This window comes from Manacus vitellinus, unplaced genomic scaffold, assembly GCF_001715985.3.
Source record: "Manacus vitellinus isolate BGI_N305 unplaced genomic scaffold, ASM171598v3 scaffold_6_pilon, whole genome shotgun sequence".
NCBI lineage: Eukaryota > Metazoa > Chordata > Aves > Passeriformes > Pipridae > Manacus > Manacus vitellinus.
In genome coordinates, this window is record NW_021940750.1 from 36,376,468 (window position 1) to 36,382,467 (window position 6,000).

At 50.8% G+C, this 6,000-nt stretch overlaps 1 protein-coding gene across 2 annotated transcripts in view; it reads right to left on the reverse strand.

Moving 5' to 3' along the window:
• ZBTB1 (zinc finger and BTB domain containing 1) overlaps positions 1 to 3,808 on the reverse strand; it is a 23,304-nt gene extending 19,496 nt beyond the window's left edge. For both annotated transcript variants that reach the window (XM_008934688.2, XM_018082499.2), the window contains exon 1: positions 3,728 to 3,808. The gene's annotated coding sequence lies outside the window, so the exon portion shown is untranslated. The remainder of the gene's footprint in view (positions 1 to 3,727) is intronic.
• Positions 3,809 to 6,000: the final 2,192 nt, after the last annotated feature.

Consider the following 6,000-nt stretch of genomic DNA (forward strand, 5'->3'; position numbering starts at 1 on the left):
TGGAGGAACCAACCTCACAAATCCATAAGGAACACAAGCAGCTCCAATTTCAGCAAGGATTGATTTGTGCAGTAAATGCAGCATGGGCCACATTGTAAGCAGTGCTGAGTAATGCAGAGGTGTTCTGAAAAAATGTGCTAGAAAAGCATCTAATATGAAAATGAAAACTGAAGATATCTGAGTTGGGTATTTTCACTCTGATTTTCAAATTCCAAGTCTCCGTATGCAGTCTATTGCCCTAGTAAATGTTTATTTTTACATGGCCACACTTTGATTCAAGCTGTTTATCTGCCACTAGATTTTTTTTCTTTTCTTTCGAGGCACCACTTAGATACTATTCAGATGTGACCATGAACAAGGTAAGTTGCACTACTACACTAACCAAATATGTTGTTTGTAAGTCTGCTAACAAAAAAAGAACAGGTATTTACTACAGCTCCATGCTGTCATTTCCTTAAATTCAAAGTTTTCTGAGATGTTTTAAAACAAAAGAAGTAAAAGATCCTCAAGCAAAGAACTGGTAAAGTTCTTTTGCTAGCTCCTCTGTCTTTAAAACAGACATACCACAAGGTTCAGAATTTAGGAGCGTTTCGGCTCCTAAAATTAGTAGGTGGTTTTCAAAACCCAGCATTTCCACTGCTGAGCAGGCAAAAACATAGCACTTACATTGTTAGTTACTGGCTGCTTTTCTTTGGAAACCAAGAACAGGCTGGACAAAAGTGTAATAAATGAGTGGAGAATTTGGTGCTAATAGAAAACGAGACTGGAAAACCTCAAGCAAACAACGCCCAGTTACCCAAAGAAACAAGCGTGTGGGCAGCAGAAAGCAAATCCCCCATCGCAGTCTGACACAGTACCCCACCCTGCCATGGGTTCCCAAGAACTCTCCCAAGAAGTATTTTGCCTCTGTGGGTCAGATCCACCAAACAGCCCGGATTCCTAAATGACAGCATCGAGGTGCTGCACAGAAAATCCTACACAAGATGCACAAATTCTCCATATGATGCCCAAGGAGTTTAAGTGTTCAGCTACTGCATCAATCACAGAGCTCTCAACAGGCTGCAACTTTTACCTACACATACTCAATAGGAAGCCACTGAGATTGCTCTGGGACTGCCCAGTCCCAAGTGCCTCAGTTCACACAAACACTGCAAAACCAGCAAAGAACTTGGGGCCAGGTGACCACTGTCCACCTCAAGAGTGGCTAAGTTCGCATTGCAAGCATAGGCTAGGTCATGAATTAACACAACTATGGGAAATCCATGTTCTGCCAGGGAAAATGTAATTAAGCTCCATTATTCAGGCTACGAAGGACTGCAGGTATAATTTACCCTCCTCCCATAGCCCTTCCAATCGGCTGCCTTCAGGTGTGCTAGCTGGGAATATGATTCCAATCTAATCTTCAGACACATCCTGGTGGCTGAATCAACTCATTTAAACAGACTCCTGGACAATGTAGAGAACCAAGTTTTATGAAACTTGGGCTAGATCTGAACCAGGGAAAAGTCAGATGTTCCAAAACCCCCAACCACGAGCTGTTGGGGCCGCTCGATCCCCTCCTCAGCCAGCAGTTCTCCACTGATTCAGCCTCTGTGTCCACAAATGAGAAACAGACGTCAAAATTTAGCAAGTTATGATTCTCAGTTGCTTGCTGAGAATTAGTTAAGATGTGTTACATGGTCTTAGGTAAGAACACTCCTCGAAAGACATGGGATACAGTGTCATAAAAGCTTGACAGAGTAAATTAAGAAAAGGGAGTTTGTGCTAAAGCCCCATCTCAACTTCAAACAACTTAAGATCAGTTCTAGGGAGCAAAAGTACTAGAAAGACCTTATGCAGTCCTTTAAAGTAACTTGCTAGCTACAAAGGACTACTCTAGAAAGTCACAGTTATCTTTTATCTGTCACCTTTACAGCTGCCAGGCAACATGGTAATGATATGTTTAAAAGAAACAATTAGTGGGAAAAAAAATTATACCAAATTTATGCCTTGTGGTAGAAAGATGAGCCTTTTTACCTAGGCTCTCTGAGTTACACAAAGTTTCAACTTCAGGAGGCATCTTGGTGGTTTAACCATGTCTTGAGACCCTCAAATGAAGTCACACGTGCCTTCCAGGAGAACATCCTTGGCTAAATACAGGTCAGACATTAGTTTAACAACTCGTTGGATGCACATGAATGAAGCACAGTAACTTGTGAGACACAAGTCAAACTACAGATTTTGTTGGCTCTTTCTGGTCTTAAATGTTTCACATTTTACTTTCAGCACATTAAAAATAAAAATAAGGCTACTAAAGCCTCCATCCAATGAAATAAGTTTAATATGGGCAAAAAAAGGCAACAGCCAGTGAATTCTGGAGTTCTGCAGTGACACAGCACGCAAAAAGAAAAAATTACCAGACAAATATGAGGATATAAACGGTCTTCATGCAAATTATGTCAGCTGTTGTGCCCACACGCTGTGTCTGCAGCAAAGCTCTGGGTGATGGTGTTTACGGTGCCCAAGCAGAGGCAGGGCAGGACAACCCAACTGCTGGGGAACCACTGGCCAAACTGAAAAATGAACACATGGCCTCTCATGCTACAGGAGTGTGAGGTCTGGAAGGACTCTAGTGGGAGGTCCAGTTGTAACAACTAAGAGAAAGGACACCAGGCTTTTATCAGGTAACCTTCACTACCTCAGTTCTGAGCAGCTATTTTATTTCCATCCAGCAGGTAAATAGCTACTATGGCTTTGTCCATCCTGGATTTTCAGGGCTCTCCACTGTCAGCAAGAATGGAAATCTGTGAAAGAAGCAGCCTCTCACATTCAAGTAAGAAAGCATCTAAAAACCCAAATCCCCGGTTGGCATGAGCACCCTCAACATAATCACTGCAAATTCCTGTACCAGTGACAACAGTAATTGAGTCTGATGAAGAAAAGACTCGTGCAAGCAGAGCTGAAGCATCTGTTAAGTCTGTGATCTTATTCCACACAAAACTTTCCAGCTACTAGGAAGAAGTGTCTTCTATTACTTCTCTGAGCGTCCCACGCAGCACAAACCCATGTCTTCATTACCTGCATCCAACCCCCGCGGGTTGGTGCCTGCTGGTTCCCTGTTACCTCAAACATCAGCAGAGTGCAACTAATACTACTTGTTACTCCTCAAGTTTTCTGGCCAGTCACCCAAAAATCTCTCCACAAGCTTGTCAACTCGCTGTGCTGCTGCCTAGGAAAATCTCTGCCTGTGCTGCAACCGCTCGTGTTTGGCCAGTTTTCCCCACGGCCATATGGTCCCAACGCCTCTCCCCCACTCGCCATGAAAGCTTAAGTTGTAATTTGGTAAAAATGAGAAGCCCGCATCCCCCCCGCTCACGGCTGCTGTGTGGGTTTTTCCAAGAGCTGTAATGAGGAATGTTAAACAAACACCTTTAATTAAAGGAATGTTTGTTTAATGTAATTAAATGCCTAAGGAACACCGCACTGTTGCAACCCCGGATAGTTTTGCACTGTGTCCCGCGATACTCTAGCGCGGGGGAAATAATGCAAGCAAATGACATAACCTGCCAGTAAACATCCAAATATTAAGCAGCATCCAAGCCATGCTACCCATTTACCAAATGCCTACGTGTCAAAAGGAACCGGCACTCATCTGTCAGCTGAAACAAAAAATCCTGAAAAACAGAAAGGAGTAAAACCCCAGCCCCAAACCCACAGCGTTTTCAGTCCCTTTTACTCTCTTTACTACCTTTCTATCCGAGCAGAAAAGAGGAGTCCTTTGAGGAACGAGACTTTCAACACCGCTCCCAGAGCGGCACAGGGCTTGTTTTCTATGTGACAAAAGTATTCCCCTTCCTTTCCAGCCGCCTCCGAGGCGATCCAGCGCGCTGCCAGCCCCGAGTGAAACCCAAGTCTCCCGCCTGGCAGGGTGGAGCATTCCCTGGGGCCGCAGCTCCGCTCCGTTTTTCGCCGAACCACCGCAACTCGCTCGAAGTTTTGGGGTGTTTATTTCGTAAAGACAAAAGGAAGAGAAGCGGCGGGACCCACCGGGGAGGGGGGGCCGGCGCCGGGCGCGATAGCGGCACCCGAGATGTTTACCGCGACTTCGAGCCCCGAGCACCGGACGGCGCGGTGCCCTTCCTTTCCCGCTCTGCCCTACGATAGCACCTCCCTAGGCCGTTCTCGCTCCCCAGGCGCATCCCGGGAACCCCGCCCGCCGGCAGGTGAGAGCGCGCCGCCGCGGCCCCTGGCAGTGCGGGAGGGAGGAAGAGGGAAGGATGGGCGGGAGCTGACCGACGCCGCCGCGGGCCGCGTGGCCCCGCGCAGCCCGGCGGCGCGCTCGAGCGCCCCGGCCTGTGCCCGGCCGGCGCGGGGCGCAAAAGCTCACCGCGGCAGGCAGCCAGCCAGGCACCGGCCGCGGCTGAAGCCCCTACCTGCGCGCGCAGCCCACTATGGCGGGCCGCGCCGGGACACGCGCCGTCCGGGCACTTCCACCTCCGCCGCCGGCGGGAGCTGCCGGGCGCCTCCCGCTCCCCTCCCGGATCCGCGAGCCCGCTTACGCGGCGCGGGGCGAGGCAGTGGCTGCCGAGGGGGGAGCCGTGTCCGCGCCGCTCCCGCCGTGCTGCCGCACTGCTGCTGCTGGCCGCGGCTAGCAACAAAGACTTCCGCCCCGCGCCGGCTGCGCGAGTGCCGCGCCGCCCGGCTTACGGCGCGAGACCGCACGGGGCGGGACCCATTCCTCGGCAAGGCCGGCTTCCGGGCCCGCCGACTGCCAGACGAACTGCTGGCCTCTCCGCCAATGCCGGCCCGGCGGGGCGGTTTCCCTGCCGCGCTCCGCTCTCCTCCCATGCGCCGGACGCGGCGCGGCGCAAAGAGGCGGCGCTGCGGGCCCCTCCCCGTGTGTCCGCAAGCCCGGGCCGCCTGGCGGAGGCCCCCGACCGCGCGAGCGCCACGGGAACCCGCGGCGGGCTGTCTCGCCCCGCTGCTCTCAGCCCCGGAATCGCCACTTCCGCGGCACCACGGCTCGCTCACGGATCGCGAAGGTGTCTCTCCGTTGCTCCGACCAGCGGTGACTGGTGCGGACGGGGAGGCTCCGGTCACCCGTGTGGGTGTCCGGCGCTGGGGGGTTGTACCCGCAGCCCCGCGGCCCCCGCGTGGGACAGTTTAAAGGCGAGAAAACCACTGCGAGCTGCGTGAGAAAGTATCTCCTTCTCGCTGCGATTTCACACGTTCATACCACCGCCCGCCCTCCTGGAGCTTCACGGTGATGCAGGAGCACAGGGCTGGCAGCCACCGCCACACTCTGTCACAGAGCCTGAGGACAGCGCTTTTTTTCATCTTCCCAGGAGCTGTCCCAGGCCCTCTTCCCACCAGTCTCTGGATCTCTCCTGTCTGATAGCATCCAGCTTCTCAGGAACTATCCCATGTGAGCAAGTGGGATTTCCGATCTCCTCTGCTACCTGCCACAGATCTGAGAGAAAACATAAGCCAGGGCAGGCTTTCCTCCCGGTCTTGCCACTTGACTTTTCCACCCCCAAAGTGACATTTGTCATTCAGCGTAAGCACTGGAACTGTTTTATCTGCACAGCTCGGTCATTCAGACACAGTTTCTAGAGATACCGTTGGTTTTATGTTGCTGCAACTAAGATACCTCTTAGCTTCAGACAAGCCCAAAGGGCAAACTTAATCGTAGCAAAGTTAAAAGATTTTATTACAAATTTGAAAATTACAAAAATAACAAAAAAAGCAACAAAATAAAATGCCATAATGTTAAAATGTACCAGCATCCATCCCTGCTTCAATGACCTCTAAGATTTTCCTGAAGCATCCCTCCACCGTTTAAGCAAACAGCACAAACCCAATTAACAAAATCCTAGTCCTTCCTCCTGAGTTCGTCTGGGGATTTTCTATCAGCTACAGAATAAAACGGGAGCTTTCAAAATGTGTCTTTCGGAATGTGGCTCAAAAAAAATCCCCTCTCGCTCTGCCTTGTCTCAGGGGTGTAGTAGCAGTGCCAAGGGG